The sequence below is a fragment of the Oncorhynchus clarkii genome, chromosome 8, assembly GCF_045791955.1.
Source record: "Oncorhynchus clarkii lewisi isolate Uvic-CL-2024 chromosome 8, UVic_Ocla_1.0, whole genome shotgun sequence".
Classification (NCBI taxonomy): domain Eukaryota; kingdom Metazoa; phylum Chordata; class Actinopteri; order Salmoniformes; family Salmonidae; genus Oncorhynchus; species Oncorhynchus clarkii.
The window spans coordinates 26700344-26715245 of NC_092154.1; the positions used below are offsets into that span (position 1 = coordinate 26700344).

A 14902-nucleotide genomic window follows, 5' to 3' on the forward strand; every position below is an offset into this window, starting at 1 on the left:
TATCTTCTCATTAATTGGATTTAAGAGCTCTATTTTTTTCTGGCTGTGTGTAATTGTAAGAAAAACACTTCAGGGGAGAAGAAGGTGCCAGATGCTTTGGCAATCTGACCTTTGCTTTGGGGGGCTGAGTTCTTACCGGAAAATATATACATATATATATATATATATATATATATATACACAGTGCATTCAAAAAGTATTGAGACCCCTTCACTTTTTCCATATTTTGTTACGTTACAGCCTTAAATTGTTTCCCCCCACATCAATCTACACACAATACCCCATAATGACAAACAAAACCAGGTTTAGACATTTTTACAAATGTATTAAAAAATACACTGCTCAAAAAAATAAAGGGAACACTTAAACAACACAATGTAACTCCAAGTCAATCACACTTCTGTGAAATCAAACTGTCCACTTAGGAAGCAACACTGATTGACAATAAATTTCACATGCTGTTGTGCAAATGGAATAGACAACAGGTGGAAATTATAGGCAATTAGCAAGACACCCCCAAAAAAGGAGTGGTTCTGCAGGTGGTGACCACAGACCACTTATCAGTTCCTATGCTTCCTGGCTGATGTTTTGGTCACTTTTGAATGCTGGCGGTGCTTTCACTCTAGTGGTAGCATGAGACGGAGTCTACAACCCACACAAGTGGCTCAGGTAGTGCAGCTCATCCAGGATGGCACATCAATGCGAGCTGTGGCAAGAAGGTTTGCTGTGTCTGTCAGCGTAGTGTCCAGAGCATGGAGGCGCTACCAGGAGACAGGCCAGTACATCAGGAGACGTGGAGAAGGCCGTAGGAGGGCAACAACCCAGCAGCAGGACCGCTACCTCTGCCTTTGGGCAAGGAGGAGCAGGAGGAGCACTGCCAGAGCCCTGCAAAATGACCTCCAGCAGGCCACAAATGTGCATGTGTCTGCTCAAACGGTCAGAAACAGACTCCATGAGGGTGGTATGAGGGCCCGACGTCCACAGGTGGGGGTTGTGCTTACAGCCCAACACCGTGCAGGACGTTTGGCATTTGCCAGAGAACACCAAGATTGGCAAATTCGCCACTGGCGCCCTGTGCTCTTCACAGATGAAAGCAGGTTCATACTGAGCACATGTGACAGACGTGACAGAGTCTGGAGACGCCGTGGAGAACGTTCTGCTGCCTGCAACATCCTCCAGCATGACCGGTTTGGCGGTGGGTCAGTCATGGTGTGGGGTGGCATTTCTTTGGGGGGCCACACAGCCCTCCATGTGCTCACCAGAGGTAGCCTGACTGCCATTAGGTACCGAGATGAGATCCTCAGACCCCTTGAGACCATATGCTGGTGCGGTTGGCCCTGGGTTCCTCCTAATGCAAGACAATGCTAGACCTCATGTGGCTGGAGTGTGTCAGCAGTTCCTGCAAGAGGAAGGCATTGATGCTATGGACTGGCACGCCCGTTCCCCAGACCTGAATCCAATTGAGCACATCTGGGACATCATGTCTCACTCCAACCACAGACTGTCCAGGAGTTGGCGGATGCTTTAGTCCAGGTCTGGGAGGAGATCCCTCAGGAGACCATCCGCCACCTCATCAGGAGCATGCCCAGGCGTTGTAGGGAAGTCATACAGGCACGTGGAGGCCACACACACTACTGAGCCTCATTTTGACTTGTTTTAAGGACATTACATCAAAGTTGGATCAGCCTGTAGTGTGGTTTTCCCCTTTAATTTAGGTCCTGAGCGCTCTGGAGCAGGTTATCATCAAGGATCTCTCTGTACTTTGCGCTGTTCATCTTTCCCTCGATCCTGACTAGTTTCCCAGTTCCTGCCGCTGAAAAACATCCCCACAAGATGATGCTGCCACCACCATGCTTCACCGTAGGAATGGTATTGTCCAGGTGATGAGCGGTGCCTGGTTTCTTCCAGACGTGACGCTTGGCATTCAGACCAAAGAGTTCAATCAGAGAATCTTGTTTCTCATGATCTGAGAGTCTTTTATGTGCCTCTTGGCAAACTTCTAGCGGGCTGTAATATGCCTTTTGCTGAGGAGTGGCTTCCGTCTGGCCACTCTACCATAAAGGCCTGATTGGTGGAGTGCTGCAGAGATGGTTGTCCCTTTGGAAGGTTCCACAGAGGAACTCTGGAGCTCTGTCAGAGTGACCATCAGGTTCTTCTCTCCTGATTGCCAGATCTAGGAAGAGTCTTGGTGGTTCCAAACTTCTTCCATTTAAGAATGATGTAGGCCACTGTGTTCTTGGGGATGTTCAATGCTGCAGAAATGTTTTGGTGCCCTTCCCCAGATCTGCGCTTCGACATAATCCTGACTCAGAGGTCTACGGACAATTCCTTCGACTTCATGGCTTTTGCTCTGACATGCACTGTCAACTGTGGGACCTTATATAGATAAATGTTTTCCCTTTGTCATTATGGGGTATTGTGTGTAGATTGAGGACATTTGTTTTATTTAATCCATTTTAGAATAAGGCTGTAATGTAACAAAATGTGGAGAAAGTGAAGGGGTGTGAATACTTTATGAATGCACTGTAAAGAGAGAGAGAGAGAGAGAGAGAGAGAGAGAAAGAGAGGGTGAAAGAGAGAGAACGAGTGAGGGGGGTCAATATACAGTATAATATACAGTAAAGGTTTGCTCGTTAATCCATTTCTGTTGATTACTTTAAACAACAGTAATACTATAAAAGCCAAACTCTCTGTGTCACAAAGTAAAGAGGTATGGAAATAAACAACCTACATATAAGCTTCCTGATCTCATAACTAAACAAATTATGACTGATAATGAAAGTGTAGACATTTAAGGAAATATAGTTTCTTTTTGAGACAAAGTCTGTGAGACAGAACAGTTAGACAGCAGTAGCCTTGTTAAGCATATAACTACTCCAAATGAGGTCAATGAACCAAAGTGGTGTCACAGAACACTGAAAAGTGTCCGAGTAGTTTTCCAATAACAAATAGCTCATGAAGCACGGCTGTGTGTGTGTTTCTCGTAGTTGAGCCAGCTGAATGGAGGCCTTTTGTCCTGCTGGCAGACCCACTCTGCTCTGACTTCTTGTTTACCGGCTGAGGCTCTGACAGGGGATTTCCTCTGTGGCAAAAAAAGAATCCCTAAATCTCATCATGGAGGCTTTTTACCGAAACTGTGTTGAAGTGTTGTCATTGTGGCATTACCTTTATTACACACTTACACCTTTATTACACACTTTCATGTGTACTATGAGTAGGCACACACACACTACTCCCCACCCCACACACACAAACGCTGCACCATAATTCTAATGCACTCCCTCCCAATTATTATGGTAAATATGTGCCATTCATGTAACCTATCAAGAAAGAAGAGCCCAACTAATGGTTTGCTAAACTGTATACTGTAAGTAATTACCTTACATAACTAATGGGTATTTTTCTGCATAAATTATAGACTCATAATGGGTATTAATTCTCATTTTAGCAATAATGATGATAGAATATTCTCTCAATTAAACAAAATATTCTCTCAATTACCCGTAAATACATTAGATAGATACAAAGCAAGTTGTTTCTGCCTACAGTAAAGTGCTCAATTTTATCCTCATCATCCCGTACAACGTTCTAGTTTAACAACACAGTCCCAGAAAACGTGGCATTTTGCATCTTGAGTGACACACTCAATGCAACGCACACACTGAACTCTTGAAACGGGTGAAAAGGCAAATGAGGTTACGGTACAGGTATAGAGTTGGCTTTAGGACCCAGGAGCGATTCAAATGTCGTTCAGACATAAGGCTCGGTTGGTTTAATGGGAGAAAGGCTAGACTTCTTGTGCACGAGGATACATTAACGAATACGCATGGACATATCTGCTGATAAATTGTCAAAGAGTCCAAGCAATGGCCCGGAATAACATTTGAATTGGTTAAGGTACAGTACTGTGTTTGATTTCTTATTTTGTTGTTTCAGTCTTCAGTCATGCCAGAAAGGGTAGTTCCCATTGTAGTCAGTGGGATGCGGATATCTTCTTCACCCAATCTACTGCTAGGCCTAGAACTGTAAAAAAAAAACGAGCCAAAATATGAGAAATATTTACAATTCGGGATATTGTTCCACTTAGCCGACTGTGTGTAATGTGTAGCTTTGTGACGCATAGCTCATTTCCACAGTAATGCACGTTATTACATTTCTTACATTATATTTACGAAGGGTTCACATAATTACTATAAAATCTTATTTTTTTAGGTGTCGCGCACAGTGCTCGGGAAACTAAAGTCATTTCTCTGTCATTAATTGTTATGTTAGTAGTACATTTGCTTTATGCCGCTTGGCATCATTTGGCCACAGCAAGGAGTGTAAATCCGCCGTACAGCGTTATTAGTGAGAAGTCCAATAAGTTTTCCAACATCTTTTTGTTCTTTGGTGAAGCTCAGCCTATTCACTCATTATTGTCTTGTAGCCTAATTTAGTTGAAACTTCGTTCAATTATTTTATTGATGAACCTAAAATAACTGACCGGGACTTGAAGGTTGTTCCATTGATATATTTTCTACATAGTAGGCTAACCATTGAGAATAAGGGAACCTGCTTTTTGCAGTAGGCTAACACGTGTGCTGTAACCCTACTGTACCAATGGCCCCCACTTATTGCGTTATAGTGTGGAAACGTATCCATATCGTGTGTCAACCCTAAAAGTTTGGCTGAAACGTTGTATTCAAACGGTGATTTAATTACAAAATGTATTTCATGAAAAGCAACCACTGTATGAAGTTCTAAATTACCTATTTTACTGCATAAAAAATATAGGATTTCACACTGTCTTTGTGTGATAGATTTGTGTCATGACATGCCATTTGCAAAAATGATGTGATGTTAAACTGTCAGATTTACAGTGCATCTGCCTATTCTCAATTATGGATTTTGCCATAGGTGAGGAAGTGCAGTAATCACCATGATTCTTTATGATTTTTTAACTTTTACTCCATATTACTTAGAGAACAAAATATAGAAAGTTTAGGAGATAGTGAGATTGTGTGTTTGTGTTGAAGCATTTAAAAACAAGATGTGATGGACAGAGGCTAGTATTCATTATCAATCTCCAGGAATAATTGAGCTGAAATTATGCCTACAGCAAAAATACCTCTCAAAACACTACAATTACATAACAGAAAAATTTACTTAAAACCCTTACACTGACAAAGTGACCAGTGAAAATGTAGCAAGGCTTTCCTCTGGTACCCAACTCAGCATCTTTCGATACCAATGTCCAAGCCAAGGGCAGGGTTATTGTGAGCATAATGAATAACACGCAAATTAAATCAGACACCACGCACACACGTTGTCTCTCTCACACAACTGCTATCTCCTCTTAGACATGCTCCTAAAATCTAGTGTGTGTGGATTACCTTGAGAAGAGAGAGAGCACACACTAACAAGGAGGTCAGACAGGATTCAAGGCAGAGTTGTGGTGATGCCAGGGTACCACTGACAGTTTTTCGGAGGAGGAAGGGGGATCATAGTGAGGCTTAAAACAAACAAGTTGCCATGAAAATAATCCATTCCAGTTGGGAACAGTTCTCCACTAAATGTCAATATCTTTGTTTGATCATGGTCATTACTCACAGTTGTTGCTAAACATGGCAGATAAATAATTTTGAAGCCAGAAATGAGATGGTTACGAACGTCTCACATATAACGTGTGTGCCTGGGGTTGTTTTGAGGAACAGGAGACCTAAAACATAATACAAAGACTGAAAAAACACACCAGAGGATGGAGAGTGCAAGAGACAGGCTGTGACAACTTTTTGAAGTAAGCAGCAGTGTGAACTGTTTGCCCTGTGGATGTAAATACCTCATATTTGGTTGTAGCCTGAATATGAGGAATGTCTCTGGAGTCTGCTGCTGTAGCACAGACAAGCGTATTGTGCCGGTCAGCGAGCCAAGAGGTTCAGATGTACTATCAGACAATGTCAACCGCGCGCACACACACAGACATACACACAACCTCCAGATCTCATGACATTTTGACAAGGGGTCCACCCTCACCTCTTACAACCCTCAAAGCATTTCACTGTCTCTGTGTGTTTGGGAAAGATAACCCTTTGAATCCCATCAGAGGTCAAGGAGTGGGGCAGCATGAAGGATATCAGTCAAACAACATGTCAGTATTTGAGTCTTTCAACCCAATTTATTGTCTAGACAGATGAGGTCTGGAAGAAACGTCTAATCATGGCTACTTCTCAAGGGTTTACGAATTAACTAGCCACAGCCACCTTAAAACAGCCACTTCTGTTTGCAATCCATAGTCAGTCTCTTTTGAACTCTTTCTCACGCACAGACATCCAGTCAAGCTTACAGCGCCAGCCTAGTTGTTACACCCAGTAATAGTCTCTCTTAACTAAGCTGAGTGTATTTCATATGCTTATGTTTTACAGGGAGGTAAAATATGCTGTACACTAATTGCATAAATAAGCACTCTTTTACCCATCTTCACGCTCCTCAGGAAAAATGTGGCGACTCACTCAAGGTGGTCCATTTGAAAACAAGGGGGGGTGGTGGTTGCTTAGTTACCTAACATAAAAACAAACAACAATCTAAACACTGTAATTCAGAGGCGAACCACCCTGTCCAAAGTCATTAGAATTCAAGGAATGGATCTGGAAATGAGTTTTATATTTGGGTCCTGTAAATGCTCCTTCTATGCTATTCACCCAATCATTGTTCCCTTTTGCTCAGCCTGTTCCCGAACATTAGCAATTAATGCAAAGAATGTTGACAGCCTACTGAATGTGAGGATGTTGACAGCCTGCTGAATGTGAGAATATTGACAGCCTGCTGAATGTGAGAATATTGACAGCCTGCTGAATGTGAGGATATTGACAGCCTGCTGAATGTGAGGATATTGACAGCCTGCTGAATGTGAGAATATTGACAGCCTGCTGAATGTGAGGATATTGACGGCCTGCTGAATGTGAGGATATTGACAGCCTCTTTTAAACAACTCCTAACAGAAGTTACCTCCACACTGATTACATGAGTAACGTTTGTCACGTTTCTGTCTCAATTGATTCTGGCAGATTATTCAAAGTTGCCAGACATGATTGGAAACAACAGTCAATCTGAAGAAAGTCGCACAACACAGGATTGGGGGTCTTTCTTTAGAATATTGTGTACTAGAAGATGAGGGATCATTAGCTAACATGGTCAGTGGTCACCTGGTTAGTAACCAAACAGAACAGCAAATAAAATAGTATGTCTAGTATGGGCAACGTGGCTGACTCTTGTATTTGCATCATTTCACCCATTTAGTGGAATGAACCTGGGGAACTCTACCTGTCAGGAACTGTACCTGGCAGAAACAGCTGCTACATGTATGAGTCGTTAGGACTAAGGGTGATTCCACATAAAAGTCCTCCCTCAGCCTTTACACTGCACACACTGGCTCATGCATATTATCTACCGTCTGCAGTTTCGGGCCTGGCAGACTTTGTGTGTTAACTCAATCCGTTGACAAAACTGCAGGTTTATTTTCCTGCTATCATCCTTTTCAAGGGCCAACATCTCCTGTACTTTGAAAGGCACACTTGCACAGAGCCGCTGCTGGGATGCACCCTATTCACCATAAAACCCTGCTACTCCACATGTTAATTAATGTCAAGGCATGTCCACTGACATCCCCCAAATCCCAGCTGTGGATGTGCAGCTGCGTGGCATGAAGAAGAGTCCATCCTCTTTCTTGCTGTATTTTATACACTCCCTCTCTCTTCTCTGCAGCAGCTTCCCTGGCTCCCTGACACTGGGGCGCGTGGTGCACACTCCACCATGACGAGGCCACAAATGTCGAACTAGGCGTGGCGGTGGCAGCCCTAAGGGGCCTCTGTTTTTCCTCTTTCCCTCTTTCTTTCTTTCCCTCCCTCATTTCCCATTCCTCCCTCTCGTTCTCCCTCCCTCTGTATCAGTCTTTCTCTCGCTCCTACTCTTTCTCCTTCTTTCTTCCTTCTCTCCTCCCCTCCCTCTCTGGCTTGGCCACGTGACCAGCTGTGAGGGCGTTGGGTTCATTCGAGTGCTGCAGTGTGTGTGTGTGTGTGTGTGTGTGTGTGTGTGTGTGTGTGTGTGTGTGTGTGTGTGTGTGTGTGTGTGTGTGTGTGTGTGTGTGTGTGTGTGTGTGTGTGTGTGTGTGTGTGTGTGTGTGTGTGTGTGTGTGTGTGTGTGTGTGTGTGTGTGTCTGAGGGAGCGAGTGTTTTGGCCATGGGCCAAGTCTCTTTTCCCCTTAGCAGCCAGCCGGCAGTGGCGGGGTGGGCGGGTGGGGGGGACGTGCAGGCGTCTTTGGGAGGGGTGGAGCGCTCTGGGCTGCAGGAGTGTGCATGAACCAGGAGGAGATGTCAGTGTGTGTGTGTGTGTGTTGTATGTATGAGACATTTTTGTGTGGTTTTGGTACGGTAGCATTTGTTAGAGTTATTAGTCTGGTTTTGTGTGTGCATGACATGACCATTTGTATCAGCCTGTAGGTGTTTTTGTGAGAATGTGTTTACTGCACATGTTTCTATGTGCTCCCATGTGTTGGGCTGCATGCTGTTGATAAGGTGTGAGAGGAGTGAGTGTTTCTGTTTCTTACATGTTTTGTATGTCTGTTGTTGGATGATTTAGTGTTAGCTGTTTTGTGTGCATCAATGTGCTTCTGCTAGCATAATACGAGTGTGTGTTTGTGCATCCGTGTGCTTCTGCTGGCATAATACGAGTGTGTGTTTGTGCATCCATGTGCTTCTGCTGGCATAATACGAGTGTGTGTTTGTGCATCCATGTGCTTCTGCTGGCATAATACGAGTGTGTGTTTGTGCTGCACGTTGGGGCAGGGGAGTTAACCACATGGGCAAGAGGGCTGTTGTTAAAGATTTCTGTCGTTTACAGGCAGGAACACTGTGGTCTCTTTCTGTGCGTACCAAGGAAATCGGAAAGGGACCATCGCGCTCTCCCAGAAGTTTGGTTGATGCGTAAAATCTGTGAATTCTCAAAGCAAAAGGGTGTGATGGGTCCGCACTAAAGAATGTCACATAAAGCTTACTTCATTTTTGACCTTTTTCAACTGTTTGAGTACTCGCACTACTTTTTTTTTCTTCCAGTACTCTTAATAATAAATAAATAAAAGCTGTTTTTAGAACACATTGCCTGCACTGGAATTTGTTTGTGGTGAATTTGTCTACATGCCTAGGTTTCCCATGCTCGGTCTTGGGGACCCAAAGGGGTGCACATTTAGTTTTTGCCCTAGTACTACACAGCTGATTCAACTAATCATCAAGCTTTTATCATTTGAACCTTCAGCAGTGTGGTGCTTGTTTGTAGGAGCCTATGGCTGTGCAATGGCATAGCCTTGTTTTGTTAATTTAGCAGACAAGATGCTCTTATTTCCCGAGCCCTTATCACAGTCAAGACACATTTTCTAGTAAAAAATAGAATAGAAGTGATGCACATCTCCTGTCTGGAACACTTATTCTCAAACAGTGATCATTTGAGAGTTGAAAAAAATTTTTTAGGGGTACAAACCAAAAAATCGGTCTTCTTTTCGATATACAGACATTTTTGATATAGTTTATCCTGACTGTTAACAATTCCACATTGGGACACCAGTGTTTGGTGAGTAGGTCTATTCTTAATGATTCTGATGAAAATATGAACTTTGTCTTTATCAAAATAATGTTTAGCATATTTTCAGTCTGGAACCTGTCTATTTAGGGTGGTTATACCCTAGTCTAACCAATTATAAATGGCACTAGCAATTTGCAAAGTAGGGGTCATCACTAGCTACCACAGCCACAAAGTCATAAACAATAAATTGTTAATCATAAACCCTGCCTGTTTCTAAATCAAATCAAATCAAATGTATTTGTATAGCTCTTCGTACATCAGCTGATATCTCAAATTGCTGTACAGAAACCCAGCCTAAAACCCCAAACAGCAAGCAATGCAGGTGTAGAAGCACGGTGGCTAGGAAAAACTCCCTAGGAAGAAACCTAGAGGGGAACCAGGCTATGTGGGGTGGCCAGTCCTCTTCTGGCTGTGCCGGGTGGAGATTATAACAGAACATGGCCAAGATGTTCAAATGTTCATAAATGACCAGCATGGTCAAATAATAATAATCACAGGCAGAACAGTTGAAACTGGAGCAGCAGCACGGACAGGTGGACTGGGGACAGCAAGGAGTCATCATGTCAGGTAGTCCTGAGGCATTTCTACAATTTCTCTTTTTAAAATCAGATTTTAAACTTAACCCTGAACCACACTGCTAACCTTATGCCCAACCTTTCATGAGTTTTTCTAATATAGAGACTTTGATTTTGTGACTGGCAGCTAGTGACAACCGCAAAGTAGCTGAAGCGGGAAATTACGCAATTGTTCCAAACTTGCAGCTCATTATTGTAACACATATTTTGCTACTTCAGTCAACCAGTCCATTTTACATTTGTGATAAAACTGTCGTCATCCCATCAGTTAGATATGTTTTTAAAGGCATTTATTTCTGTAGGCACACTCCAGTGTGTAGAGGGAGCGCTCGGAACACAATTGAGTGAGACACGGAGGTGTAAAGGCTTTTAGGGAGCAGAATGTGTGATGCTTGGCTTGGTTAGTTTTTTCTTGTGTCCCGCAAATGCACAGGTACAAATGGAACACTAGAGTTAAAGTAAATGACAACATTTTGACCAAATAGTTTTACGGTATTAGACTTTCTTTAAAACATTTGTTTATTTTTTATCTCTAGTTGAGTTTTGACGTCTGTTTGAGTACTTGATTATTCATGCCCACCCCTACCAGATATTAATGGGTGGTGGGTGTGTGTGTAGCAAGGAGGAAGAGGGGTGTATGCTGGGGGCAGCAGGATTTTTATCTGGAATTAGTCTACCTTTTACCGTCTCTGTTCTCATTGGCTAGTCCCAGTCAATAGGGCCCTTGCCCCCCCTTGCTATCACTGGATCATCTCAAAGCAATTCCTCTGGTCTGCCTATAGGTCCATCTGAGATTCATTACACTGTACATTCCATTCTGGGTGAAAAAACGTGACTTCAAATCAAATGTACAGTCGTGGCCAAAAGTTTGGAGTATGACACAAATATTAATTTTCACAAAGTCTGCTGCCTCAGTTTGTATGATGGCAATTTGCATATACTCCAGAATGTTATGAAGAGTCATCAGATGAATTGCAATTAATTGCAAAGTCCCTCTTTACCATGCAAATGAAATGAATCCCCCAAAAACATTTCCACTGCATTTCGGCCCTGCCACAAAAGGACCAGCTGACATCATGTCAGTGATTCTCTCGTTAACACAGGTGTGGGTGTTGACGAGGACTAGGCTGGAGATCAATCCAGATTGATCCCCAATCTGTCATGCTGATTGAGTTCGATTAACAGACTGGAAGCTTCAAAAGGAGGGTGGTGCTTGGAATCATTGTTCTTCCTCTCTCAATCATGGTTAACTGCAAGGAAACACGTGCCGTCATCATTGCTTTGCACAAAAAGGGCTTCACAGGCAAGGATATTGCTGCCAGTAAGATTGCACCTAAATCAACCATTTATCGGATCATCAAGAACTTCAAGGAGAGCGGTTCAATTGTTGTGAAGAAGGCTTCAGGGCGCCCAAGAAAGTCCAGCAAGCGCCAGGACCGTCTCCTAAAGTTGATTTAGCTGCGGGATCGGGGCACTACCACTACAGAGCTTGCTCAGGAATGGCAGCAGGCAGGTGTGAGTGCATCTGCACGCACAGTGAGGCGAAGACTTTTGGAGGATGGCCTGGTGTCAAGAAGGGCAGCAAAGAAGCCACTTCTCTCCAGGAAAAACATCAGGGACAGACTGATATTCTGCAAAAGGTACAGGGATTGGACGGCTGAGGACTGGGGTAAAGTCATTTTCTCTGATGAATCCCCTTTCTGATTGTTTGGGGCATCCGGAAAAAAGCTTGTCCAGAGAAGACAAGGTGAGCGCTACCATCAGTCCTGTGTCATGCCAACAGTAAAGCATCCTGAGACCATTCATGTGTGGGGTTGCTTCTCAGCCAAGGGAGTGGACTAACTCACACTTTTGCCTAAGAACACAGCCATGAATAAAGAATGGTACCAACACATCCTCTGAGAGCAACTTCTCCCAACCATCCAGGAACAGTTTGGTGACAAACAATGCCTTTTCCAGCATGATGGAGCACCTTGCCATAAGGCGAAAGTGATAACTAAGTGGCTCAGGGAACAAAACATCAATATTTTGGGGTCCATGGCCAGGTAACTCCCCAGACCTTAATCCCATTGAGAACTTGTGGTCAATCCTCAAGAGGAATTCCCAAGAGAAATTCTGACAAACTCCAAGCATTGATTATGCAAGAATGGGCTGCCATCAGTCAGGATGTGGCCTAGAAGTTAATTGACAGCATTCCAGGGCGGATTGCAGAGGTCTTGAAAAAGAAGGGTCAACACTTCAAATATTGACTCTTTGCATCAACTTCATGTAATTGTCAATAAAAGCCTTTGACACTTATGAAATTGTCACGATGTTTGTAATAATGATGGTCGGACCAAGGCGTACTTCGAGTTCCACATACTTTTAATGAATAAAGTGAAACTTAAGCAAATACAACACAAATAAAGAACAAACGAACCGTGACAAACAATGCAGTGCGAAAAGGCAACTAAACATAAACAATATCCCATAACCCACAGGTGGAAAAAATGCTATTTAAGTATGATCCCCAATTAGAGACAATGATAACCAGCTGCCTCTAATTAGGAATCATGCAAATCACCAACATAGAAAATCAAACATTGAACCCCACATAGAACATATAAACTAGAACAACCCCCCCAGTCCCACCCTGACCTACTCTACCATAGAAAATAAAAGCTTTCTATGGTCAGGATGTGACAGTACCCCTCCAACGCAGAATAAGACTCTGTCCTTGGAGCTGGACTGGAAGCCGTGTTTAGACTGGGCATCGGCGCAGGGGAAGGCTCCGGCCATGGAGCTGGAGGTTTCGGACCATTTACCGTCTCAGGAGGTTCCGGACCGTGGACCGTCTCAGGAGGTTCCGGACCGTGGACCGTCTCAGGAGGTTCCGGACCGTGGACCGTCTCAGGAGGTTCCGGACCGCGGACCGTCTCAGGAGGTCCCGGACCGCGGACCGTCTCAGGAGGTCCCGGACCGCGGACCGTCTCAGGAGGTCCCGGACCGCGGACCGTCTCAGGAGGTCCCGGACCGCGGACCGTCTCAGGAGGTCCCGGACCGCGGACCGTCTCAGGAGGTCCCGTACCGTGGACCGTCTCAGGAAGTCCCGGACCGTGGACCGTCTCAGGAGGTTCCGGACTCTGAAACGTCGCCGGAAGCTCTGGACTGGGAAGTGTCGCCAGAAGCTCTGGACTGGGGAGGCGCACTGGAGGCCTGATGCGTGGGGCCGGTACAGGTGGCACCGGACTTGTGACACGCACTTCAGGGCGAGTGCGAGGAGCAGGAACAGGATGCACCTGACTGGAAAGGCACACTTGAGGGAGAGTGCGAGGAGCAGGAGCAGGACACGCCTGACTGGGAAATCGCACTTGAGGAAGTGTGCGAGGAGCAGGCACAGGACGTACCTGACTGGGAAGGCACACTTGAGAGAGAGTGCGAGGAGCAGGAACAGGACATACCGGACTGGGGGAGGCGCACTGGAGGTCTGATGCGTGGGGCCGGTACAGGTGGCACCGGACTGGTGACACGCACTTCAGGGCGAGTGCGGGGAGGAGGCACAGGACATACTGAACTGGGGACATGCACTTCAGGGAAAGTGCGAGGAGCAGGCACAGGACGTACCTGACTGGGAAGACGCACTTGAGGTAGAGTGCGAGGTGCAGGCACAGGACATACTGCGCTGTGAAGGCGCACTGGACACCTGGTGCGTATAGCCGGCATCAATTGTACCGGAACTATAACACACTTCTCAGGACGAGTACCGGGAATTGGCAAAGGACGTACTGGGCTGGGAAGGCATACTGGAGACCTGGTGCGTATAGCCGGCATCACTTCTACCGGAACTTTAACATACGGAGAGCTGACTCAGGTGGCTTTAAATCGATAACACGCTCCTTATGGCAAATGTCGTGCAACCTCCACCAATTCAATAACTCTCATTTCTCTCTCCTCCACATTCTCCCTCAACTCACTGACAGTCTCTGGTTCACTCCCCTCAACTTTCTCCGACCACTCCTCGCTCAATCTGTCCCAATATTCCTCCTCAGTCTCTGACTCAACCCTCAGCGTCGCCGACCACTCTGTGTGCCCCCTCCCCAAACAATTTGGTCTGTCTTTTGGGCTTGCGTCGTGGCCGCGAACCCTGGTGTCGTCGCTGTCCTTCCCTCACCTCTTGCGTCTGTTTCCACGGAAGGCGATCCTGTCCTGCCAGGATTTCTTCCCAAGTCCAGGATCCCTTCCCATCCAGAATCTCTTCCCAAGTCCAGGATACTTCCTCCTCCTGGGCACGCTGCTTGGTCCTTTTGTAGATGGGATATTCTGTCACGATGTTCGTAATAGTGATGGTCGGACCAAGGCGCAGTGTACTTCGAGTTCCACATACTTTTAATGAATAAAGTGAAACCCAAGCAAATACAAAACAAATAAAGAACAAATGAACTGTGACAACAATGCAGAGTGAACAGGGAACTAAACATAAACGATATCCCATAACCCACAGGTGGGAAAAATGCTACTTAAGTATGATCCCCAATTAGAGACAACAATAACCAGCTGCCTCTAATTGGGAATCATACAAATCACCAACATAGAAAATATAAACTAGAACAAGCCCGAGTCACGCCCTGACCTACTCTACCATAGAAAATAAAAGCTTTCTATTGTCAGGACGTGACAGAAATGCTTGTAATTATACTTCAGTATTCCATAGTAAAATCTGACAAAAATATCTAAAGACA

At 44.8% G+C, this 14902-nt stretch overlaps 1 protein-coding gene across 3 annotated transcripts in view; it reads left to right on the plus strand.

Annotated features, from left to right (window-relative positions):
- Positions 1-3723: 3723 nt before the first annotated feature.
- LOC139415190 (RAC-alpha serine/threonine-protein kinase) overlaps positions 3724-14902 on the plus strand; it is a 44231-nt gene continuing 33052 nt past the window's right edge. For 2 of the 3 annotated variants that reach the window (XM_071163088.1, XM_071163091.1), the window contains exon 1: positions 3749-3897. The gene's annotated coding sequence lies outside the window, so the exon portion shown is untranslated. Of the gene's footprint in view, positions 3898-14902 lie in introns of all 3 variants that reach the window. The other variant, XM_071163089.1, reaches the window with a different exon arrangement.